This window comes from Lissotriton helveticus, chromosome 6 (genome assembly GCF_964261635.1).
Source record: "Lissotriton helveticus chromosome 6, aLisHel1.1, whole genome shotgun sequence".
Taxonomy (NCBI): Eukaryota; Metazoa; Chordata; class Amphibia; order Caudata; family Salamandridae; genus Lissotriton; species Lissotriton helveticus.
In genome coordinates, this window is record NC_136067.1 from 939,878,593 (window position 1) to 939,905,299 (window position 26,707).

Consider the following 26,707-nt stretch of genomic DNA (forward strand, 5'->3'; position numbering starts at 1 on the left):
TCAAAGGTCGGTTATGCATTATTTATCCCTACTGCTAAATCAGTAATTGTGTCTTGCGCATGCAGGATTTGCACAAACTTACTGATGCACTGGAATGTTAATGTAAAGCTTTCATTCTTTAGTCATTCACATCTTTTACTAGAAAGCACTGCTGTACCTTTGTATTTGATTCAAGTTATGAATAATAGAAAAGGATCTAGGAAGGAAATGTGCAACCTACTATGAGTCCAGATTGCCATTTAGAAAAGCACACACATCCGGGTAGGCAGTTGGGAGCAACAAGAACAATGTGCCCGTAACTTTTTTTTTTTTTTTTTTTTTTTTTAACAGAAGCCCTTAAAAGGGATGCTCTGTATTAATTTCCTCCGCGTTCACTTTTTACTTAGCAAACCACATGTTTTGGAAAATAGATGCAGGGTCATCTTACTTGCAGGTTGGTGCATTCAGATGCTCCTAAACTCAAAGTGCTCTTTTGGGAAACCCGGGTCACACATTTCAGGAGAATTAGACTTCTCTGCCCTTTTCTCTTTGTTGCTCTTGGTCACTACTTAAGGTCCTAAACTGCAAGGTACAGCTTCCAGAAGACCAGTGCGCGGGAGCGAGTGTCACCTACACCTTTAGTCGTCCGAGCTCCAGCTGCCATCATACTTCTAACTGATATGCTGTCATGTATGTCCCTGGAACTACAGGGGACCTGCTGGTCTGAACCTGGAAAAGCACTTCCAAATCTTTTGTCTGAGGCAGAGGAGAATAAATCATGGTGGTGACTAATGCATTGACTCTGGGCTGGGGAGGTCAACTGGCTGCGGTGAAGATGAGAGCCTCTGATCTCTGTTGAGGCAGCTGCCCCACACCAACCTTCAGGAGCTGCGTGCCAGCAGGCTATCTCCGGTTGCCTTTCTACCTTTAATCAAGGAACAATCACTGTTGAGCATTTTCCACCTGAAGGCTCCCTGGAAGACACGTTTTACCTTTAATTGGACTCTGGTCTCCTCTACACTTTCACACTTTTGTCGCAACGTCATTGAGTTCTGAAGAATGTCAGAAGAGATGGTATCAGATCATTCTGGTTACCCTAGACTGGGCTTGGAGAGTGTGGTGCTCCCCATCCGTCTTACTCTGTCGGATACCTTGCTCTACCAGCAACAGGGCAGGGTTTTCATCTGAAACTGCACAACCTACACTTCCAAGTAGGGAGATCAAACGGAGGCAGTTGAGTGGTTTTGACCTGGTCCATGTTACTGTAGGGAGGCACTATCTGTCCGTAGAGTTGATGTTCTCTGGACGTTAGGCAATTTATGTCCTGGTACGAAGACCATCGAGGCGATCCATTGTAGGCTAGCCTTTCTGACATACTTATGTTTGTTGTATCATTGGGCCAGCAAGGCCTTGCCTTGGGCACTTTTAAAAGTTATTTGTCAGCCATTTTACTTTTCCCTGGTCAGTTCTTCCTGTTTAAGTTACCAGGTGTGATGATTTATTTTGGTAGGGCTTATATATGTGGCTCCTGCGCCTTTTGTTGTGCCACTGTACTACCTTTAAAGTCTATTCACAGCTGCTCATTGAGACCTCAGAACCTTAAAACTCATTGCAATTGACGCTCTCAGTACAACCACCAAATACCACCTTCTTTCTAGAGAAGTTGGTGCTTCGGACTAGATCATTCTTTCTACCAAAGCTGGTGTCATTCTTATGTGTGGGGCAGTTTTCTTTTATGCTCACCGCTTTGTTCTGTCTGTCACATCCCTCTAAGGAAAAAGAGAGGCTTTGAGGGTTGGACTCTAAGAGAGCCCTTAGCTCTCTTCAACTAAGGAGCACCAAATGGAAGACCAGCTGTTTCTGGACAGGTTATCTTGTGCGAAGATGGGCAGGCCAGATATGGACCTTATTCAGGTGGATTGTTCTCTGCATTAAAATGTGCTATGCCTTGACCGAGAAGAGGCCTCCTCAGGGTGTTTAAGCTCATTCTACTAGAGCTTAGGCCACCACTATGGGCTTAGGAGTGCTGGACGGCTGCACATCTGCCAGACGACTAGATGGTTGTTTGTTCACACATTCACCAAGCATTCCTATCTCGATTCACAGGTCTGCATCAAGGGCCATTTTGCCTGCTTGGTCTTGCAGAATTTCCTGGTGTGACGTCCACTCCTCGGACCCTATAGCTTTTGATAGGCACTGATTTGATATCTATGGCGAAAGGGAGGAATCTGCAGCTAGAAGTTTTTATAAGATGAACAAGTTATGTACCTTCATTAACACTCTTTCTGGTGGATACTCTTTCTACTGCAGACTTCTTGCCACCCTCCCCCCTCCTCGTTCTATTGAGTGTATTTCTAGGTTTTAGAAATATTCGTTGGTATAGTTTGTTTATTGTAATCTGTTACTGATGCTCTGCCTTTAAGGGTGTGAATGCTTTAGTAATTGACTTAATCACACAGTGGTGGCAGCTAAATGTACAGGCCACAGGAAACGGTTACATACCCAGTGTGGTGCCTGTGGGAATTCGGCGAGGAACCTGTGAATAGAGGAAGTATCCATCAGAAGGAGTAGTTTCTCACCTGTAACTCCAGTTCTGTAGTAGGGGTTTCTCTGTTATAGTCATAATCTGGTGAATAGTCCCGCCTATGTGCGGGGACACCGGAGCAATCAAAAATAATCTCTTAAGCTGTCTTCTTTGCAGTCCTGCATAGACAATTAAGAGAAAATCAAAGACACATAATGGAGCCTATAATTACATGGCTACACTGGCCAGTACTTCAACTTAAAGTGAAAAGGATAGCCAAATAAAATCAAATTTTACACATATTGCCAAGTTTCACCCATAGAGAAACTTCCCTTCACCAAATTCCTTGAAATGATAGAGAGGAAGGGTTGGACAGACAAGCCCCTATAGGCTGCCATTATGTGTCTGGAAAAGGGATACTGTGCCTTAACGGAACTCTCCAGAGACCCTCGGTATCCCAGGATGCACAGCCAAAGTCCTTTTACTTTCAGTTCTTTTCGAAGGTGTATAAAGCAAGGCCTGTAGCAACTAGTACATTATCATTTTCTCCACCGGGGAGGAGGGCGGGCACTTATGACTATAACTGAGATATCCCTACTACAGAACTGGAGTTACAGGTAAGAAACAACTCCTTCTGTAGTAGGGGATCTCTGTGTATAGTCAAAATCTAGTGAATAGAATGGCAAGCCCATCCCAACAAACCAATCCGGCGGTGGAGGAAAAAGACAGCACTCTTACTGTGCAAACAGATTTCTCAACGAAGCCTGCCCAACCTGAGCATCTGCCCTGGCATCAGAGTCCAGACAGTAGTGCTTAGCAAAGGTATGGACCGACTTCCAAGTAGCAGCCCTGCAGATATCTGCAATGGGAACATTACGTAGCAAAGCCGTTGTAGCTGCTTTGCCCCTGGTGGAATGGGCCTTAGGCTTACCCCATAACGTCTTGTTAGCTTTCTGATAACATAACTGTATACAGGACACAATCCACATCGAAATGGACTGTTTTGAGGTGGCAAGACCAGTCCTGACCGACCCATAATTGACAAACAATTGGTCTGACCTACGAATATCCTTGGTCTTATCCAAGTAGAATTTCAACACCCTTCTGACATCCAGGGAATGAATAGACCTTTCTTCTTGAGTGGAAGGATTTTGGAAAAACGTAGGTAAAGTTATAGTCTGATTGACATGGATATCCGAAATCACCCTAGGAAGGAACTTAGGGTGAGTACGCATCACAACCTTAGCAGCATGAAATACAGTATAAGGTTCTTGGCAACACAATGCCTGAATTTCACTCACCGTGCGGGCCGATGCAATGGCCACGAGGAAAGCCGCCTTCCATAAGTGCTGTAGTGAAGCCTTATGAATAGGTTCAAAAGGTTCCTTCATCAACCTGGACAGCACCACATTCAGCTCCCATGAAGGCGAAGGACGCCGAACAGGAGGAAACACTTTCTTCAATCGTTCAAAAAATCTTTAATCACAGGAATCTGGAAGAAGGATGTTTGTGAAGGGCATTTCCTATACACATTAATGCTGCGAGGTGAACCTTAATAGAATGAAAATTAAGGCCCGATTGAGCCAAATGCAAAAGGTATGGAAGAATGACATCTTCCTTGCAGGTCGTCGGATCATAGTTCTTGGAAGTGCACCAGATGCAGAACCTCTTCCACCTGTAGGCATAAGAAGTCCTAGTGGAAGGTCGCTTAGCCTCCTTGAGTATATCCATGCAATTGTCAATCAGATTCAGGTGTCCATATTGCACTGTCTCAGGAGCCATGCCGCCAAACTCAACGATGAGAGGTTGGGGTGCACCATCTGCCCCCCGAACTTCGTGAGAAGGTCCGGCCGACACGGCAGCCGCAGGTGGGGTAGGAGAGACCTGTGAAGCAGGTCCGTGAACCCCCACTGTCTGGGCCACTCCGGAGCAATGAGGATCATCCGTGCTTTGGACTGAGACAGCTTAATGAGTACTGCCGGAATCAGGGGAATTGGTGGAAAAGCGTACAGAAAGCTGTTCGACCAGCTGATCCATAGTGTGCTCCCCAGAGTCCCTGGTTGGTAATACCTGGAGGCGAAGTCTCTGCATTTTCTGTTTTCGGCGGTGGCGAACAGATCTACGTCTGGAGTGCCCCACCTGTCAAAGATGTTTCCTAGCACCTCGTCGTTTAGAACCCACTCGTGGTTATCTTGCACCAGCCTGCTGAGTGCGTCAGCCTGAGCATTCTGCACACCTGACAGATGGGTAGCCGTTATCATCAGTCCTCTGGCTATCAGCCAGTGCCAGATCGCCTGCGCTTCTCGTGACAGTGTGCGCGATCTGGAGCCCCCCTGCTTGTTGAGGTAATACATTGTGGTCGTATTGTCCGTCTGTACAAGCAAGGAGTTGGTCTGGAAGGACGGATGAAAGGCCTTCAGTGCCAAGTAAACAGCTCTGGGTTCCAGGAAATTGATGTGATATGTGGATTCCGCCGGGGACCACGATCCCTGGATCTGTAGATGGTCTGAATGCGCTCCCCAGCCGTGGAGAGAAGCATTCGTGATGATAGTCTGAATGGGAATGTCCTTGTGGAATGGAACCCCTTTGAGGAGATTCTCTGCTGAGCACCACCATCTCAGGGACTGTTGAGCGTGAAGGGACATCCGGATCCTGTCGTCCCAGCTCCCCCGCTTCTGGTCCCACTGATCCTCCAAACATTCCTGCAGCGGCCTCGTGTAGGCGCGCATGTGGAGTGAGGAAGATGCAAGAGGCCATCGATCCCAGTAGAGAAGACACCGTCCTCACTGTCGTAGATGGAACAGCTATGAGAGCCTGAGCCTTCCGAAGGATCGATAAGCGCCGCTCCTCCGAAGGAGACACGCTTGCTGAAAGAGTATCGATGGAGGCTCCCAAGTACTGTAGGCACTGGACAGGAGTCGGAACAGACTTGGACATGTTTATGTGCAACCTCAGTTGGTTCAACAGAACGGCCGTCCTGTTGAAGTGCAATTGCGCTTCCTGGAAGGTGGAGGCTATGATCAACCAGTCGTCCAGGTACGGGTAGACAGACACCTTGTTCTTTCTCAGATGCGCTGCCACCACTGCCATGCATTTTGAAAAAGTCCTGGGTGGAGACTTCAGTCCAAACGGTAGTACGGTGTACTGATAGTGATTGGTGCCGACTAGAAAGCGCAGGAACTTCAGGTGTTTCCGTGCAATGGGCCCATGAAAGTACGCATCCTGTAGATCTATTGCGCAAAGCCAGTCTCCTCTTTGCAGCTAAGGATAAATCTGGCGCAAAGACAGCATGCAAAACCTTTCCCTGCGAATCCATTTGTTTGTTTGTCGCAAATCCAGAATGGGCCAGAACTCGTTCTTGTCCTTCTTGCGCACCAGGAAGAACCATAAGTGAAGACCCTTTCCCCTTTGAGACAAAGGGACGTCTTCTATTGCCCTTTTTCTTAACAGGGTATCGGCCTCGGCTTGGAGCTCGCGCAGCTGGAACTGCGAGCGAACCGGTGGAATTGCTGGAGGAGGGCTGACAAAACGAAGACTGTATCCATTGCAAACAATGTTCAGCACCCACTTGTCCTGAATAATTTTTCTTCACTCTGCCAGGTAATTTTTTATGCTTCCCCCCCCCCACCGGAGCGGGTAACGGACGAGGGGGAAGTAGCACCTCAGGGCTTAGACCCAGCCGGGCCCTTGTTCGCCGAGGAGGACTGCTGGCCGCCGCTGCCCCTTTGATGCTTCTGGAAAGGCTGCCGCTGGTACTGCTGCTGTTGTTGTTGCTGCTGGCCAGCTTGACGAACTTGTCCTCGTTTCTGGGAACCATACCTCCTCTGGAACGGACGGAAGGACTTCCGTTGTTCCTTTGGTTTCTCCAAACCAACGGCCTTCAATGTCTCTACTTCTGCCTTCATGCGGGCCATCTCCTCATTCGCATGCATCCCAAAGAGCGTCGATCCAGAGAACGGCAAATCTGCGACTCTGCTGCGCCTCCGGTTTGAGAGAGGTAAGGCGCACCAGGAATGGCGTCTTAAATTAATGCCATGGCAATAACCATGAGCCGCCAGGAGAGAGGCGTCCGCCGCAGAGCTGATGACTTGATTGGAGACCATCATGCCCTCGTTCAATATCTCCTGGAAGTCTTCCCTCCTATCCCTCGGGAGGAGCTCAATAAACTGTTACAGAGACTCCCACAAAGCGCGGTCATAGCGACCCAAGAGCTTTGAGGCACTCGCCGCTTTCATTGATGTGGCAGCCGTACCACAAACCTTCCGTCCCGCTGAGTCCATCTGACGGCTCTCCTTGTCCGGAGGCACCATAGAAGACGCAGCAGTAGCATGCTGTTTCTTGACTGCTGTCACGATGACAGAATCCGGAACAGGATCTGACCTCAAGAACGCCGGATCAGAATCCGGGGGCCTGTACTTCTTTTGCAGCCGAGATGGAGCCGACATCACAGAAGCCGGGGTCATAAATAGCTCCATGGCCGGTTCCTTCAGTCCTGGCACCAAGGGCAACAACGGCCAAGAGAGATGGCGTTTGTGCAAAGTCTCAAAGATCACAGAGGTAGACGGTGTGAGTACCGTCAATGTGATCCCTAACTTCGCTGCCCCCCTCAGCAGCACCTCCTGAAATGTCACAATGTCGTCTACAGGTGACACTCTCGTAGGAAGGGAATCCGATAATGTTGGAGAATACCTCTGGTCACTCGAGGAGCCCGTGTAACGTGACCGCAACCTGTCCCTCCGATGGCGATGACGGGAGCTTGTGGAGGAGCGGTGTCTATTGCGAGTGCGATCCCTTCCTCTAGACCTTGATCTAGATCTCCTGGGCTTCGCCGGAGCCGCCGGTTTTGGAGGAGGCGGAAGCGGAGGAGTTGGAAGCCGGAACCTCAGGCCGAGGTTGTGGAGGTCGGGGAGGCGGTGCAAGAGGAGGCAGGGGCGGTGTAGAAGGAGGTGGAAGTGGAGGAGGAGGAGGAGGAGGAGGAGGAGGAGGAGGAATCGTTGCTGGAGGAGGAGGAAGCTGCAGAGAAGGCATCCGGTGAGGCAGTGGTGGAGGCGTAGGCGTCCTGGGCCTAGAAGGTGAGTAGGTCCGTGAATACTCCCATTCCGATGACCTCACCACTCTCCTCTTCTTCTGAGCAGGCCTCAAAGAAGATGTTCTGGAGGCAGACCTCTTTGCGGCCGAGCGCCGCCGCGACCGGGAGCTCGCCGATGAAGACGACAGACTGACCACTGAGGAAGGGGACACTGTCCTGGTCCTTGAACGTCTCCTCGACGTCGATTTTTCTTTCCTCGACGTCAACCTCTTCGACTTTCTACTTCTCGACGTCGATCTTCTAGACGTCGACTAACTCCTCAACGTCGAATGCCTTCTCTTCGACGTCGACTTGTCTCTTCTTGACGTCGACCGTCATGTCGACGTTGACGGCGAACCGCGGTACACCCTCGACGGCGAGCGCCGTCGCCTCCTGGACTCATCTCGACGTCGATGGTGTGTCGACGCCGGTGAAGTCCTTGACGTCTACCTCGTCCGAGGTCTCGACGTCCTGCCCCTCGACGTCGAGCGGCAACGCCGCTTGGACCCAGAGGCCTGGGTCGACGGAGACCAGATGGTGGTCATACCGCTCGACGCCGACGTCGAATCTATCGACGTCGACCGGCGTTAGTGCCTTTTCTGGGCCTTTTCTTGACTGGGGAGCCCCCCAGAGGCCGCAGCACGTGCAGAGGACGATGACTGAGTCCCTCCATGCCCAGAAGTCCCACCTGGTTCTTCATGTCTCCTCTGCTCCAGGCCTTGGAGACGAATCTTCTCCCTGTCACGCAGGTTCCTCCTGGAGAAAGAGTGACAGATATCACAGGAGTCAGGGACATGGGTGGAAGGGAGACAGAGTATGCATACTCTGTGGGGGTCAGATTTAGCCTTCTTCCCTCAACACTCAGGGAACTTGTCGAATAAAGCTGGCATTTTTGACAGAAAGAGGTGGTAAAACTGGTTAAAAAACACAGCAAATGGAAGAGGAAGACCCCAGACATCGAGTGAAACACTCAAAACACTGGAAAAGTGCCAAAAATTGAAGAAATCCACAAAAAGGGAGAGCTCAATCCTCCAGGGTCCTGCTAGCAGGAGCCGGAAAAAAGAACTGAAAGTATAAGGACTTTGGCTGTGCATCCTGGGATACCGAGGGTCTCTGGAGAGTTCCTTAAAGGCACGGTATCCCTTTTCCAGACACATAATGGCAGCCTATGGGGGCTTGTCTGTCCAACCCTTCCTCTCTATCATTTCAAGGATTTTGGGGAAGTTTCTCTATGGGTGAAACTTGGCAATATGTGTAAAATATGAGTACTGGCCAGTGTAGCCTTGTAATTATAAGCTGCATTATTTGTCTTTGATTTTCTCTTAAGTGTCTATACAAAACTGCAAAGAAGACAGTTTAAGAGATTTTTTTTTATTGTTCCGGGGTCCCCGCACATGGGCGGGACTATTCACTAGATTATGACTATACACAGAGATCCCCTACTACAGAAAGAACATTACTGAAGGTAAGTAACTTTTTTATGCAGGACTAAGTAATTCACCATTTCTTCTAATGGCTATTGAACTTTGCACATATTACTCATTGCCTTTTAGCCACTTCTCTTCTGAGAAGGATTTTATTTTGTTGATAACTTTCTTTTTGCTTGTTTTTGTCCTGGTGTCTGTGGAATGGAATGGGAAATAGTTTTATGCTGACCTCATTACCTTGTGCATTAGCTCTGTGGAGTATTTCACTCCATGGTCAAAGCTACTCTTGTGCTGCCCAATTCCTGTGAAAGGTACTGACTAAACCATTTTTAGATCTAATCTGATCCGTTGAGAGAAGGCCTGGCCATCTATGGCGTCTTCAACTCGCGATATGGATCTAAAAGGTGTTTCTCGCCCTAGTGCTGAGACACCCGTTCCGGTGCCACTCCTGAGCCTACCAGCTTTCCTTGGAGCCGGGGCGACCTGGAAGCGGATGCAGGAGTACTACGAGGCTGTCTATCTAGTCTTTGGGCCCTCGTCTCCCTCTGGAGTGCCTGCGGGCCCCAAGGAGGTCGTAGGCACCGTAACTGCGTCATCACCAGCGGGTTTGCCCTCGGTGGCAGTTCCAGCCATGGACTCTGAGGAGTCGTTCCACGGTCCTTCGGGGCCACCAATGGTGGTTGACTCGGGCACGAATTTGGTCGCTATTACATGCCGGTCGTTGCGGCAACAGAAGACTGAGCTGGAGTCGGTGTCCACTGTGAAGCCGGCTTCACCGTATCTCTAGATATCTCCATAGATACCTGCTGATGTTTCTGCTTCTTCCCCGGTGGATGTCGGCACTGAGTCGCCTCATTGCCATGCAACGTTGCCTTGACGCAGTAGGACATCTTCTCTATGGAGCTCCAGTTTATGAAGACGTAAGCGGCTCCGGTCATTTTTGGGAGGATCCACAAGGCCTGTTAAGGGAAGGTTGTGAGGATATGACCCCCTTGGAGCAGCCAGTGGCCCCTTCTGGATTGGACAGCTGGATTGCGGAGCTGGGTGAAGCGGGTGGGCTAGATTTGTCACCTCCTTCTTCCCTTTTGTCACCGCCTGGCCTTGCCTCGATGGGCAGTTCCTCTTTGACTGAGGTTTTGAGGAGAGTGGCTGATATCTTGCAATTTACTCTACCTACTGGGGAAAAGGCTATAGATCCTCTTATTGAGGTCCTTCATTCTGGCAAATCGGGGATTGAGTCAGTCCTCCCTTTTTTTGAGGCTCTTACTGACATTTTGTTGGGGGGCATGAGCAAAACCTTAGTCAAGTGTGCCAGTGGACAGCATCATTGCCCACACATACCACCCTGCTCCTGGGGACCCCCATTGCCTTGTTAGACAGCCGACTCACCTCAGCTTCGTGGTCCAGACCATTACCGCGTCCCCTGAAATGGAGAACCTCCCTCATCCCCCCCTTAATAAGGAGTCCAGGGTACAGGATTCTTGTGTGAAGCGGATATTTTCCTCAACTAGTGCTGCTTTACGCTCCACTAATACAGTGTGTGTTCTCGGATGCTTGCTTTGTGGGAGTCTTTGAGCAAACTTTTACCCTTGTTTCCCGAAGCTTATAGGGGTGAGTTGCATCAGTTGACTTCAGATGGCCGTCCTGCAGCCTGACTGCTCATCAAGTGTGGAATGAATTGTACTGACTCCATTGGGTAGGCCATGGCATCTGCTGTAGCATTGCGCCGGCACACATGGCCCCGGGTATGGATTTTCCGAAGCCGTCCAGTCGTTCCTGATCGACATGCCATTTGATAGGGCTATTCTCTGTAGACCCCAGCGGATGTGGCTTAACACAGGTTTCAAACTAATCTAGGGGGGTCAGATCCTTAGCCTGTCTCCTCCTTCCCTTATTTAATTTGTGTGGATGGTGGTACCTGATTCTGCGGGCTTCCCTCCTTTTTGCCTGAGTTGACTTAGTATGGATGATTTGTACGCCACCGATTCGAGTGGTGGGCAACGTCTTGTTTTGCAGCTCTATACGGACACGCCTTGTGTCAGGGGTTGAGTTTCCTCAAGTCTGTTCAGGTCGGTATGGCCCTTGATGCACTTCTAATATGGCCCTTCCGGGTCTTTTGCTTCTTGTTTTTTACAGCCCTGGTCGTGGATGTTTGAGTTGGGTAAAGTTTTACTTCCTGCCTCAGCTGTTGTTGTGCTTGTGATGTTGAAGTGTTAATCACTACTACTTTGTTTTTGGGAGAGAGTTTACCTCCGGTTTTGACTATGTTTGATCTCTGGATGGTATTTGCATCTGCATAGCTGTTTTGTTCTTTATTTTACTCTGATGGGGAGGTTAGCCTCTAGAGTTCATACATTTTATGTTATACGCCTTACTCTATGTGAAGTTAATTTTGGGCATGTTTCCCTCGAGTAGCTGCCAGGTGTGCATTGACTGGATGCATTGTAACAGTTCACTTGCCTAAAGCAAGGACAGAGCAGCATTACAATGAGTGAACACACCAGTGATCTCTTTACATGCATATCTGTTCTCCGTCCTTTCACAGTGGCTGACTCAAGTTTCACAGTTCGTGTCTGTTATGTTATATGTACTGTTACAGTGCATTATCATCAATGTTTTTTTGTGCTAAATTCAGACAATGTATAATGGTTTAGCAAAAAGGCATATCTTTAGTATTCTCCCAATCTTGCTTAAGATGGTTATGACACAACTTTTGTTAGACATGGAATTCCAAACTTTAGCTGAGTGAATTGAAACATTATGGCTTCCTCTCTTACTTTGTAAAATTTAGGGACCTTTAGCAGGTTTGCCGTACTGGATCATAGAGATTGCAAGTACCTTTCAAATCTACCGCAAGGCCCAGCTGTGTAGAAATCGATGTACATTGCTTAACATCTTGAATTTTTCCTGCTCTTTTATTGGAAACCAATGAAGTTGGGAAACATTGGTGACGCCTGCTTAACACCTTGGCTGCTAAGGCTTTTCCCCTCAGGCGCTGAAAGTTTGATAATCCCATTATACATGACGAGTTGACCTTGTCATGAGCACAGCTCCAGTGTGCCTCATGACGAGTTCACCTTGTCATTAGCATGGAAAAGGTTAAGGGTCTTAAGCTGATGAAGGAACCGTATTACATGCTGTATGAGCATTCTCAACTGCCCCTTACCTTACCACGTCTGCTTGCTTCCCCTGTTCCCTGGCAGCAATGAGAAGAAGTTTCGGCACCACCCCATTCCAGAGGCTCCAGGTATCAAGCATGCTGCATTATTCTCAATGATCTGCAGGCTCTATTTTATTAGATTTTCTGCTGTAAAAGGAGGCAACCTGACAAATTCACATCAGTCAGTTAAAAAGGATTTAAACTATTTCAAGGCAATACTTTCAGTACCTGTTGCAGTAAGATGGCGTAGGATATTCTGTTTTGAATTTGGCCAATAGATCAGACTCTATTACGGCATTGGTTTTACTGTATGTGTTTTAGACGAAACAGAAACAAGAAGAAAATGGTTGTGAAAAACGTAACTGCAGATTTTTCTTTCTGGATGTTTTTTGTCAGTTTGCTGAAACCAACCTGAAGAAAACAGTTTTTTAAGCAACATATGTTTTTCATGTTTGTTTTTCTCTATCTCTTTTAAGGAAGACCCCCCTCTACCCCCCTAAACCACTCCTAACCGCTCCTCTTCCCACCTTTTTCCTTTACCCACTTACCTGTCTACCACTAGTGCTTTCCACTCTTCTTTTTTCAGAGAGACATATTCCTCTTCTTTGAAAACATACTATTTTCATTGAAAGGTATTTTTGTAATTTTTACTTATCTCCTTAATGGAATTGCTTTGGTCTGATTTCATCAGGCTGACTTTCTTCATTATGTAAATTCATCTAATTGATGGAATTCCGGTTTCGCCAAGATCCTCTTTAATCTCAGGTCACCTTGAACAGCAAGAAGAACAGACTCTGCTATGGGCCAGTCTGAAACGAGCTGGCTTTGTTGCAAGAGATGTGGTGGCTTTGTAGAATTATGCCTGTACCTGAGAAGTAAACGGGTCTAATGTAATGGTATGCAATACTTGTGAACCTTTGTTCCTCTTAGTGTAGGTTTTGGCGCATAGTCCTGTGCTGTGTTGCAAGCGGCCATACTCTTGTGCTTACCTCATAGTTTAAGATGTCACATATTCATGAGTATGATATGCTAGAGTGAAAAGTTATAAGTCAAAGGACAGATATAGCTTTGGATGGACTTATCATGGGGCAATTGGGCTTGTGGCTAATCGTACAATGTTCAATTTGAAGATCATGGCACCACTGATTGTGAGGCGTGCCAACAGCTGAAGCCAAAGTCGCGGAGGGAACGCCGAACGAAACTGCTCTCGGAGCGTCTTTCAAGGTCAGCTTTATTCCCTCGATCAGCCTTGGCAGATGGTTTCAGAAGCGGCCGTCGTCGGCATCCTCATCCCACTCCAATGTCACGAGAGCGTCGCTCCCCGGTGGGTAAGTGTCGCAGTTGTCCCCGGCGGCTGGTGTTCGGCCTGCCGGGGGCGTGGGCTCTCCGCGGGTGATGCGCCCCCACGTGTCGTCCTTCTATCCACCGTTTCCCGGTGAAAGGGCGTCGAGAGTCCAGATGGAGACATACGCGGCTGCTTTGCAGGCCTCGCTGGCGTCTCCTCCTCCTTCACCTCCTGGGGTGCCAGCGGTTCCCTTGCATTGCGCAGGGCCCTCCGCGGCATTGCCGGCGGGTCCGGCGCCGACTGACTTAGCTCTAGGCTTGGAGAATGTGGTGCTGTTGGGGTGCAGCCCTTTGGGGGTCCCTCCTTCGGACCACGGTGCCTCTGCCTCGGCGGAAACTCCCGCGGGAGTCCCTTTGGTGTTGCTGGAGGTCGCCGGGCTTGGGTTGCATCCCCGAGCCCCGCTCGGCCCTCTGGACAGGCTGCGACCTTGTCCACGGTTGAGCTGATGCCGCCTCGGCGCCGGCACCTGCTGGACCGGGCGGTGCCACAGGGGTCGGTGACCCCTCCTCGTCCCGCAATGGGTCGAGGCTGGACGGGGTCCCCTCGTCCTCCTCCGGGCCCCTCTCATTCCTCCGCGCAGGCGGCTGCCTCGTCAGAGGGTGAGTCGGAGGTTGAATCGGTCCTGGCGGCACCACATGGATCAGCAGGCCAACTCCGTCACATTTTGGGCCGAGGCTGGCAGAGGGCTTTGTGTTACTCTCCTGGTCCCTCTCGCTCCTCCACGCAGGCGGCTGCCTCGTCTGAGGTCGAGTCGGCACCGTTTCGGCGGCGGCGCCCCTTGGCCACTTCGGCTCCTGCTCCGCTCCAGTCCCTGTCGCGGTGTTACTTGGGGGAGCCCTATCCGGCATCTCCTTCAGCGTCGGATGGTGATGACGCCCTGCCTCGGTCGGCGGACTCTACGGCACCAGACAGGCGCAAGTTGCGGATTCGTCTTCGGACGCTCCCTCTTCTCCAGAGGTTGGGTGCCTACTGGTGTCATCCTCCCCGGAGACAGGCCGCCGCGTGGTGGCTTTTTCACCAGCGTCATCGAAGGACAGCCATTCCGGAGGCCAAGGTGTTCGCTGGAGGAGTAACAAGTCCCCCACTCTTCGGTTCCTTCGAACTTCCAGGTCTGGCCATGGCCCGCCCCGCTCGACTTCAGGGACGGCCGCCTTAGTTTACAGCCGTCGCCCACAGAGGAGCTGCTTTTTTCCACTGCAGGGCCCAAAGGAGGCGGGTGCGGCCTTCGCTCACGCAGTGTCCACGGCTTTGGGTATTCTGCGCATGGGTGACTCGGTTGCTCATTTCCCGGCGGACCATCTTTTGGAGGTTCTCCCCCAGGGATCTGGTGGGCGGGAGCTATTGCTTCCCTTTGAGGGTTTTCTCCTTTCTTCCCTGATGGGGGCTTGGAGGCGCCCCGCCTCAGGGGATCAGATGCCTCAGCACCTTCTGCAACTGCACCTTCTGGTACCGCATGACCCTGCATGTCTTTCCCCCCACCCCTATGCCTCCAGTCCACTTTTGCGGACTGCTTTTCCCTCCCTGCCGCCTCTGCGGTCTCCACCGTCCCGGGAGGCCCGCTGGCTGGACTCTTGGCGGCGTAACATGGTCACCTCGACCAGCGCTGCCCTGCGGGCCCTTAACACCTTATTTGTGTTGGCAAGGACTGTTCAGGTGGACTTAGGGGATCATGTGCTGGATGGCCGGAAGTTAGTGGCGTTTATTCTCTGCTCTGGACATCTCGTAGGTCCTGGGCCGGGCCATGGCTTCCCCAGTCACCGTCCGCCGCCATGCTTGGCTTGGGGACGGCGTGTTCCCTGAAAATGTTTGGGAGCGGCTGAACATCCATTCGATGGCACCCTGTTATTCCATGCCCCGGCAGACTCCGCCATCCAAAGGTTCTTTGCAGGCTCCGTTCTCCTCCTCCTTTCCCTCCTCAGTGACTGCTGAGTTGATCTGGTTCTGGATCTTCTTCTGGGCCGATTGCCCTTTCTGTAGGGTGTGTTTTATGGCCGCTTGAGTCGTCCTTGCTGGGACTGTGGCGTTGTTGGTTGCTGGACGGACCTTTGTTGACTGTGTATTTTTGCCCGAGTTGTCTGCACAGACTTGGCCCTGAGATTAGGCCTTTTGTTTTCTCTTGGGCTGCTTGATAAGCCTTCCGCGGGGGTTTTCCCCATGGTTCTTTCGTTTTTCCTCTGCTGCAGAAGTTTCTTCCAAAGAGGGTTCCTATGTCTTGGGACTTGACTTATCCTATGTCGGGTAGTGGTAGCTGTTATATAGCTTGCGCTCTGCTAGGGAGTTCTGTTCGCCTTCGGGCCCTTGCTCTCTATGGCGTTTATGTATGTTGCTAATGCTTCTTTAGGTCATGTGAGCAGACACCTCGTAGTAGTGTGTCCGGGCACTTCCTCGCCTCCTGCTCCTGTCCTGAAGGCTGGAATGATTGTGTTTTTTCCCTTTGTCAGGCCTTGCCTGCGCTGTCTTTCTGCTTCTGGCGGTTTATTGCTGCTGGTGCAGCTCTATCTGTTCTGTTGCCTTCCGTCTATGGTGGGCTAGCCTTTTTTCCCTCGTTTTCTTGGGCCCTCTAGGCTATCTTCTTCCTCTTCCTTGTCCTGTAATTGGATGGAAGCTATGTTGCCTTGTAGGGGTTTGGGGTGCTTCGGCCTCCCTGCCCTTGTTACTCTGCTGTGAGTGAACGGGCTCCTTCAACTCCTTTCTTCTACCCACATCCCTCTGGGGGTCGGTGGTGTTCTGCTTGTGGGGGTCCCCCCCTTGCCTGGGGGACAGGGCTCTTCGCCCTGTCCATTGGACTAGTCCCCTGTGGACCTCCCTGTTATGTCGTGGCTGGTGGGGGTCCTTCTGCAGGCCCTCCTTCCCCGTGGGTATGGCTAGGGTATCTATTCTACTTGAAGGAATCTGCGGCCAGTAGTGTCTATCAGATATACGAGTTACTTACCTTCGGTAACGATGCATCTGCTAGAGACGCTTCTTGCCGCAGATTCCTTCACGGCCTGCCCTTCCTCCCCGTTCTGCAAGGACCCTTTGGCTTGCCCTTCTGCACTCGCCTTCCGGTGGATGGCTTGTTGAGTGTGTGTATTCTTTAGCTCTCTGAAGAGACGTTGTCTTGTTTTTTGTTCCTTCCTCTTCTTTGGCACTGTTGTGGCTGGATCTATAGGTACTCCTGGGCTTCTCTGCTCTGATTGCTCCAGGATTGCGGCTGGCCTTCCCTTGTCCTATCCTATAGGTTTGACGTAGGACTGAGGTCGACTAGGTCTCTATCAAATATATTAGACTTAATTGTGAGTGCCAGCTAGCTCAGAGGTAACTAGAAACTTTCTTGAATTAACAAGAAGGGATTAGTTTCTGACAACCGCATAAACATGACAACTTTGTTTCCCCAAGAATCAAAACGTATCTTCAGAGTCGTGGAAACAATAGGTAGATATTTTACTCAATCGTGCATGCTTCGTTTCTACAGAGGCGCAGAGAAATAGAGAGACGGGCGTTTTCAATAAAAGTATTTATTGAACAATCTTCTTTCTCATGCAAAAGAAATGAACTGCTACAATCGTAATACTGGCTGTAAAGTATAATGCGTACAGCAAGAAGAGTATTATAAATAATACTGTAAAAGCATGGTATGATTTCTAAGCCATAAAATACATACATAAATAACAAAGACTAAAAGTACTCAACTGGTGCTTCTAAAAAACGTCTACCCCAATGTACCTAACCTAAGTCTAATACGAGGGAAGAAGTAAGTGTGGTGTAGCATAGGTTTAGTTTCTTTGCCAAGAATCTATCCAAGATTTCTCTTGAGATCTAATCAGCTCCGTACCTTGGTTTTAGAATGAAGGAGGTCTGGTAACTCTGTTTCTGACTCGATTTCCCAACACCCCGCAAGGGGAGCTTGGAAACACTGGAGCTGGATTCTCAGCGAGAGAAAGGCAGCCTCTCTGTCAGTGCGTCAGCAGGAGGATCGGCTTCCTTTCGCACTTGCTGTAGCGAGCTGCGTCGGGCAAGTAGATAGTCGAGCTGCTCCAAACCACTGTGTCCTTGCTAGGGCAAGTGTAGGCATATTTATACCTTGAAGGTGCCTGGTTTGACGTATAGTCGGACATAATAACATCACCAAAGAACCTCAAGGAAATGGTAGTTCTTTGAAAACGCCATGATTTCTAGGACACATCAATATTCAAGAAAGGGGATGTCCCTGACTGCTAAAGCCGAATTTTCCGAGAAATCGTTGTTGTATTTTGGAACCAGTGGAAGTACCCATGCCTGTATTTGCACTGGATGGGCTATGTCTAAATATGGTTATGATTTCTATGCCTATATAAGGGCATGAATCGGTAAAGTACGCTAGGATCCTAAAACACGATACAACACCCACTCCACTTTATTATGTTCGATATTACTAAATTTCTAAGTATTTAAAACATATCTAAAGCATGATGTGTAAAAAAAATCCCTCCCAAAATACATAAAATGCATTCGAAATGGTTGTACACGAAAATGAGCATTTGTGCTGTACGCATTTTACAAGCAATATTTTCATTTAAAGCATGTATTGTGAAACGTAGAAAACAATGCCTATCAGAATGAGTCATGAAATAACATTAATGAAATGGCTCTTAAATACAGAAGAAAAAAAATCAAGACCATTCCATGACAGAATATATACACTGTTTAGGTGTGGACAAGGTCAAATATTGTCATTTGGAAATGTTTCAAAGAATTCTTGTTCTCTAAGAATAGTTCTACTTTAAGCAGATTACTTTGTGCCAAAAAAAAACAATTTTGGAAAAAGTCAAATTGCATAAAAATAGAGTTCTGAAGTCGGAGGTTTTTGTTTCGATAAGTGAAGGTCGAATACAAAGTCCCGTGCAATGCTGTGTGCATACTTCAAAAGTCATTCTCGTTGTTTGGAGAAAACATCGAATCTTCTAAGCTGGCAAAGCAATTGTCTACCACAGTAGGTGAAAGTTGGACTACTTCATTAAGTAAATCGATTGCACAAAAATGTGAAGCATCGCCGTCAGCGTCCGCCTCTTTAGCAATGTTTGCAGTAGATGGTGATGGTACCTGTGTGCCTGTTGATCCACGTATCTCACCATCTGAAAGAGACATGTTCGTGATAGATTCCTTACCTTCGAATATCCCCAGGCATCAGACTGGATCCAGAAAATGTTGCATAGCAATACACCTGCGCGCCGGCAGGCGTCGTCCACGGCTTCGCGTCCGTCGTCGGCGTTGTTAGCGCCAGAATTACATCATCGGAGTACTTAGACGCCGCCCTCGCGCGCTGACGTCAGTTCTTCTTTTTTCCGCGCCAGCTAGCGCAGATTCGGAGAAGCTCTACCCCTTAGTCACTTTTTGACTAAACTTTTTGATCTTTTTGATCTCTCTCTCTCTCTCTCTCTCTCTCGTCTATCGACTCCTACGGTGCCGGTAGGGATGCCCGGTTTCAAACCTTGCTCCAGGTGTGACCGACTGATGTCGGTTACCGACCCCCATCGCCGGTGCCTGCAGTGTCTAGGCCTCGACCACGATGACCGCGCCTGCCCAGACTGCCGGGCCCTGACGTCGAAGGCTAGGCGGGAGCGGTCCCGCAAGCGACTAGAGCTCCAGCAGTCAGCCCCGCGCCGTTCCAGGTCCCAGTCCCACAGGAGGTCGAAGGACCGGTCGCGGGGTCGGAGTCCTCGTAGCTCCAAGAGTCGGCATCGGTCGTCGGGATCTTCCTCGGGTAAGAGGCATGAGAGGTCGGAGCGACGTCATCGCTCCTCCGACCCACCCCGACGCTCGCATGAAGCGGCCGGGGGTTCAGGTGACACCACCCACGCGGTTCCAACGGAGTCACAGGCGCAGCATCCTGCCCCACACCTGTCGGTCCCTGGGCATGATGCAACGCCGGAGGAGATCGAGTGGTACCTCATGGTCATGAGGTCCCTCCCTCCTCAGCCGGGTTCCGTGGTGCCTTCGGGCCCACCGGTTCCGGCTGGAGGGCCTGGCGGGTCGAGTGCTTCGGCTCTGACGCCGTCGGGTGCCTTGGCCCCGACGCCGCCGGCGACTTCGGTCCCAGCGCCGCAGGCCCACACTGGATCACTTCCGGATCCTGGTCGTCGCTGGTCGACCTCACGACCTCGTCGGCTCTGGCCCAGCGGGTGTCCCCAATCCTCCCCTTGATTCGGTTCCGGCGCCGGAGCGGCGCCACTGGGCGCCGCTCTCGACGTCATATGGAGATTTCTATTTCCACGAACCGGCCCCATCCGTTGACCCTGAACTTCAGGAGATGGGTGACGAGGGTGATTGGGAGGGTGTCTATGGACCCTCTGGCACAGGAGTGCCAGTCTCAACAGGACTGAACATATGAGCTTGGGGAGGCCAGTGGTATTGACACTTCGCCAGACAATGGATTTGTCTCCCCTCCCACCGTGGCTACGAAGGAGGGGGGCTGCCTACCGTGTAGTGTTGACGCGGGCAGCCAAGGCCTTGGGCCTGACGCTCCCCATTCCGGCCGTGAGGACTAACCTCCTCACTGAGGTCCTTAAACCGCAGGCATGTTCCAACGAGCCTCTGCTGCCGTTTAATGAGGCCCTGTGTGACGTTCTTGTGGGCACTTGGTCCAAGCCCGCCACAGGTCAGCCTTTGGGTAGGAACGTGGCCAGACGCTACCGCCCGGCTCCGGGCGACCCTTGCTTTTTGTCCACCCATCCCACCCCCGAGAGCCTGGTCATCCAGGCCTCCACTTCCCAGACCACATTCCCGATGGCTCCACCCGATCGGGAATCCAAGAGGTATGAATAATTCGGGAAGAAAGTGTTCTCGTCCCTGAGTTTAGGACTGCGATCAGTCAATACCGCATGCCTCTTGGGCCGCTACACCCACACCCTGTGGGACACGGTCGCGGACGTGCTGCCACAATGCCCGGAGGAGGCCCGGGCTAAACTCGCCCAAGCCCTTGCGGAGGGTCGAGATGCAGCGCCCTACTCCATCCGTGTGGGCTGGATACCACGGACTCACTGGGCAGAACGATGGCAACGACGGTGGCGGTTCGATGCTACGCCTGGTTGAGGTGCGCCAACTTTTCGGCCGATGTCCAGGCCACACTTCTGGACATGCCGTTTGATGGCCGTCGCCTCTTTGGCGACAAGGCAGACCATGCGTTGAGCGTTTTAAGGACTCCAGGGCTACAGCCAAGTCCTTGGGCCTCTCGTCCCCACGCCAGCAAATGGGTGCCTTTCGCTCCTTTCGTGGCCAAGGAAGGGGTGCTCCCACACGTGCTGCCAGCCACGCACCGCAGACTGCTACACAGCGCGGTGGCGGCCGTGGAAACTGCCGTGGCGGCGGTCGGGGACAACGGCGAGGCCGGTCCACATTTTCCCCTGCAGCACCCGCCTCAAAACCCTCCTAGTCTGTGCTTTCAGGCCCATGGGACGCCAGTGGGAGGCAGGGTCCGCCATCACCTCTTCCACAGGCGCACTGTCACGTCGGACAGGTGGGTGCTGCAAATCGTCCGAAGGGGCTACTCCCTCCCCTTCGAGGTGACCCCTCCAGCCATGCCACCGCAATACCACCGCGTGTCAGGGGATCACTTGACACTGCTGCAAGAGGAAGTTCTGGCCCTCTTGGCCAAGGGGGCCATCAAACACGTTCCTGGGCCAGAAGTAGGGTGTGGTTGTTACTCCTACTACTTTCTGGTACCCAAGAAGGGCAAAGGGGGCCTACGCCCTATCTTGGACCTACGGAACGTCAAAGGCTTCCTCCGGAAGGAGAAGTTGAAGATGCTAACATTGGCTCAGGTCTTAGCTGCCCTAGACCCTGGAGACTGGATGGTAGCGTTGGACTTGAAGGACGCTTATTTTCACATCCCCGTCCTGCCGGACAACCGGCGTTACCTGTGGTTCACGGTAGGCCGCGAGCACTTTCAGTTTACTGTGCTCCCCTCCGGCCTTACCAGCACCCCACGGGTGTTCACGAAAGTGATGGCGGTGGTCGCGGCTCATCTGCGCAGGTTAGGGGTTTCAGTCTTCCCCTACCTCGACGACTGGTTGTTGAAGGCGGGCTCGCCCCAGACGGTCGTCAGCCACCTCCAGACTATGGCCGACCTCCTGCATCTGCTGGGATTCTTCATCAATGTGCCGAAGTCACACCTGTGCCCCTCTCAGAAGCTCCTCTTCATCGGAGCAGTTCTCGACTCGGCGCAGTTTCGGGTTTATCCTCCTGAACAGCGGGTTCGGGATATTCAGGCTCTGATTCTGATCTTTCAGCCTTTATCCCGAGTCTCGGTAAGGTTGACGCTGCGGCTTCTGGGGCTGATGGCCTCCTGCATCCTTCTGGTGCATCACGCCCGGTGGCGGATGCGGGCTCTGCAGTGGGACCTGAAGTTTCAGTGGGCCCTGCATCATGGCAACTTGTCCGACCACGTCCAATTCTCGGAGGGCTCTGCAAGACAGTTGCAGTGGTGGCTCATGGACCGCGACTGGGTCAGCGGCAGATCCCTCTCCCTACCGGAGCACGTAGTTGTGACGGACGCGTCCCTCCAGGGCTGGGGGGGCCACTTGGGAGAGGCGGAGATCAGAGGCCTCTGGTCTCCGTCGGAGTCCCAGCTCCACATCAACCTTCTGGAGCTGCGGGCGATCCGACTTGCACTGACGGCATTCCTCCTCTCTGTCCAGGGGAGTGTAGTGCAGGTGTTCATGGACAACACCACCGCCATGTGGTACTGCAACAAACAGGGCGGGGTGGGGTCGTGGACCCTTTGCCAGGAGGCTTGCGCCTCTGGCAGTGGCTGGAACATCAGGGCGTGACCCTGATGGTTCAACACCTGGCAGGTTCCCTGAACGCCAGGGTGGACGAACTCAGCCGTCGGTGCATGATGGATCACGAATGGCGTCTGAACTCGGACGTGGCGCAAGGCCTCTTTCAGCAGTGGGTAGAGCCTTGGTTAGATCTATTTATCACAGAAGAGAACACACAATGTCATCAGTTCTGTGCTTTGGAATTTCCAAGGCGGCACTCGTTCGGAGATGCTTTTCGTCACGAGTGGAGTTGCGGTCTATTGTACGCCTTTCCGCCTATACCACTTTTGCCCAGAGTGCTGAAGAAGATCATGCGCAACCGGACCCAGGTTATCCTTGTGGCTCCGGACTGGGCACGGAGATACTGGTATCCAGAGCTACTCCGCATGTCTGTCGATCCCCCGATTCGTCTGCCTCTTCGGGTGGACCTTCTGTCGCAGCAGCAGGGGACGGTCCTCCAGTCTCCACCTACTAGCTTGGAGATTGAGCGGCGACAGTTGAGGCCATTTGACTTGCCTCCTGAAATCTGTAATGTAATTCTGGCAGCCAGGCGTCCCTCCACAAAGTCGGTATACGCCTTCAGGTCGAACAGATTTGTGGCATGGTGCACAGCAAAGGCTGTGGATCCTCTCTCTGCACCCCTTTCTGAGGTTCTCCTCTTCCTTCTTTCTCTTGCCCAGCAGGGCTCTGCTCTGGGCACTATCAAGGGCTACCTTTCTGCCTTCTTAAGGCTACCTGATCAGCCTTCTTTGTTCAAGTCCCCAATTGTAAATATGTTTTTGAAGGGCATCACACACATGTTCTCTCCTGTTCCATCTCTCGGTCGATGATCTTGTGCATCCAGGCGTGTTACTCCTTGGCTAAGAAGCAACCCCCTGTTGGTCTGAGGGCTCATTCTACTCGGGCCACGGCGACTACAACTGCCTTAGGCCGGGGAGTGCCCTTGCAGGACATTTGTCAGGCAGCTACGTGGGCCTCGCTGCACACGTTTGCGAGACACTACTGCCTGGACAGCCAAGTCCTGAGGGATGGCTTCTTTGGCAGTTCAGTCCTCCTGGACTTTCTGGTGTGATTATTGGTTCGCAGACCCACCACTGGGGTTGGTATTGCTGGGGTATCTATTCTAAGGTAAGGAATCTATCACTAACGTGTCTCTTTCAGATGCACAAGTTACTACTTGTGTAACGATATATCTGTAAGAGACATTAGTTAGTGATAGATTCCTTACCGACGACCCACCCATCCTCCCCGTTCTGCAAACCGATATCTAGGGTTAAGGTCATCCCCTTTCAGGGCCCTAGTTTCATGGCACCAGTGTAGGTTTTTTACCAGTGTTGGTTCTATCATGGCTCTGCGTATCTGGCGCGGAAAAGCTGTGTATCAGAACTGACGTCAGCGCGCGAGGGTGGTGTCTAAGTACTGCGATGATGTCATTCTGGCGCTAATGACACCGACGACGGACGCGGAGCCGCGGACGACGCCTGCCGGCGCGCAGGGGTATTGCTATGCAAAATTTTCCGGATCCAGTCTGACGCCTGGGGATATTCTACGGTAAGGAATCTATCACTAACTAATGTCTCTTACAGATATATCGTTACACAAGTAGTAACTTGTGCGTCAGCTGATTGCTTCTGTGAGACCTCAATGAATGCCGTCATCAGGATTGGTAGCCGCTGGGGACAACACAATGCATGAGCCATTACCGAACCAAGCAAAATATCAACATCCATTGGCAGTGCTGATGGAAGTGTTAGACAGATGTCTAGCACGCATTCTTCTCCACATAGCAGGCATCGTAGAACAGGTAAGATGCAGTCTTGCGAGATTGGACTGAATGATAGGAACCAAGTGTTATTCAGATCGCTCAAACGAGCCAAGCCAAGAATCTGTATCATGCGCTCACGACACTTAATCGGCAGGAGAGTGTTCTCTACGGTAATCTGGGCGTCGCTGGTGACTGGACTTGCCATATCGGAGCAGAAGGAACAAGAATAGTATTCCTGCTACGAGTCCCAAAATGAGAGGCAGGCCGCCAAACATGGCGTGCACAAAGTTTGGAAAAATACCTAGGACTGCTTCAAAGGGTGCTAACAGTCCCGAAAAAATCGTCTTAAATACATGTACAATACCACTGGTATCAGACATGTTTAAGATACGACCTAACATTTCTGCGAAATGTATTGGACAGTTTGTGGTGAAAAGGGCATGTATCTCTGCAGAGGACCTTGCGACTTGCAGATCATACGTCTCTTTGGACGAGGTCAGTGGCACAGTTTTTTGTAAAAGAATGGCTTTCTTTTTGCTTAAAGTTTCAATTCGAATAGAAGGGCTGTTCAGTGAAGGCGACTCCCTGTCTGTCTTAGCTTTAGGAAACAACACTTGCATAAAACAAGTGACCCTGGCTGACACAGTTACGAGATAGGCTATTCCTGGCATCATTCCACAACAGCTGTGATCATTAAACATTATGTAGCTCCCATTGGAAAGCTGCCTAAAAATTGGATCTATCACCGCTGCCGGCGAACCTTGCAGGTGGCAGGATAAGTTGGTTGAAGAACCATCGCAGGCTCCATGTAAATTAATACCCTGACATAAAAGTGTACCGCTCAGTGTGCTTTTGGAGTTTGTACCACTAAGAAATACTTCTTTTCCCCCACTCCAACATTTGTGTGTGTATGGTAATTCCCAGGTTGACTTTATGTATTCCTCACCCAACCTTTCATACACGCCCACTGGCAAGTGTTGCAAACACTATGAAAAGTGGAAAATTGTGACAGGCAGAGTGATTGTCCCATGTATTATCCATTCCGTTGCCGGTTTCTCAGAAACAGTTAATCGTATTCTTTCCAGTTTTTCAATGCTTAGCACCGTATAGTCGGCACCTCTTTGTGCCAGAGTGATTTGTTTATCTGTAAGGTTAAATACAGAAAACAATGACGTGTTGATTAGACGCCATGGCACGTATCCCGAACAAAGATTTTGTAACGTGCATCCTAAATGCATTATAGAACGCAATTGTGACTGTCCATGTTGTAACATGAGCAAGTCCTGTTCCATTATGTCAATGGCAGAGGATACAATGTTGTCCAAAGAATAAATTCTGGATGACGGAGTCGTTAACCCATTGTCAACTACAGAGAGAGCTTTCTCTAAATTAATACGATCAATTTCTCGTATTTGTTCTGCAGTCTCTGCTTGTGTCGCTTTCCAAGCTTCATTATAGATGGCACATATACCTGCGTATATGAAACGTTTATAACATTGTTTTGCAGGACCTTGTAAGAAGTCCCTTAAATCAACGCCATCTTTAAGTAAAGATAAGTGTTGTTTTACTTCTGTAAGTGTAGATTTTTGCAGCCACTCAAGGCACAGTTTTCCTTCACTGTATGTTGTAACTATCCCTGGATGTTGTCTCTGGACATATCTTGGGTCTGGCCTAGTTACTGTAAACCCTTGTGTCTTGTTCAGGAATCTATCTTGACAGTTGTTTGAATCTGTGGGCCAGATAAACCATTTTTTCTAATCAGAATCAGTTCTGTTTTTAAGTAAAAGTGATTTTACGTCGACACCTCCCTCTGAATTGTTTTTACTATCAGGTGTAGGTGTAGGCATGGACGGTTTGTTTAAATCTTTTTTCTGGGCTAGGCCAAGGCTGGATGTCTGTTGCACAGTGTCGTTCAAAAACATTATTTGTTCAGGGATGATGCAGGCTCTAAGTAAAGCTTCTATTCCCTGCACCTGGCAGTCTTTTGTGCCCCAGACAGTTTTTGTCTCAATGTTGTTTTTCCAAAAGTCAAAGCCTAAAGTAGACAACTGAGCATAAAGGGCCGCAGAATGAATTTGCTTCGTATTAGTTAACATACTTTTCATTCCTGTCTTATTAACATTTCTAAAGTAAAATGTTTCGGCATTTGAGACATTAAAACCTGAAAAGTATGGAATTTTTTCATAGAATGTTTTTGAGCTACCCTTTTTTGGCGTTGGACAATGTTCCCATTGAGTGATAGTATAAACATTTCTAGGGTTTGCTGATTTGTGCAAATGATGGTGACCATAATGATTATAACAGTACATTTAAACATAATCTGATGAAACTTCTAAGTATTCATGTTTTGTAAATTTTGCAGACATCTCTAAATCTGACATCATATTAATAACAGTCTCAAAGTTCCAATCATCAGAAAATGTGCTGGGTGAAACAGAGTCACTCAAGGAAGCCTTGAATTGATGTGGAATCTTCCAACAGCTCTGCCGGACCATAAATGTCATAATCAGTTCTGTCCCATGCTATACCACCAGGTATAGGAACGGCTGTGATGTTCACTGATGTCAAGTCCCTTCGTTCACGATGAGATGATTTGTGTGGCTTCAGCAGCAAGTTGATATTCTTACTTGCTGTGTCCATTTTACTATATCTTCCATTTATC

General features: G+C 50.2%; 1 protein-coding gene across 5 annotated transcripts in view; it reads left to right on the forward strand.

Annotated features, from left to right (window-relative positions):
- Positions 1-26,707, forward strand: part of CEP170 (centrosomal protein 170) — a 548,658-nt gene that overhangs the window by 326,672 nt on the left and 195,279 nt on the right. The window lies entirely within an intron of this gene.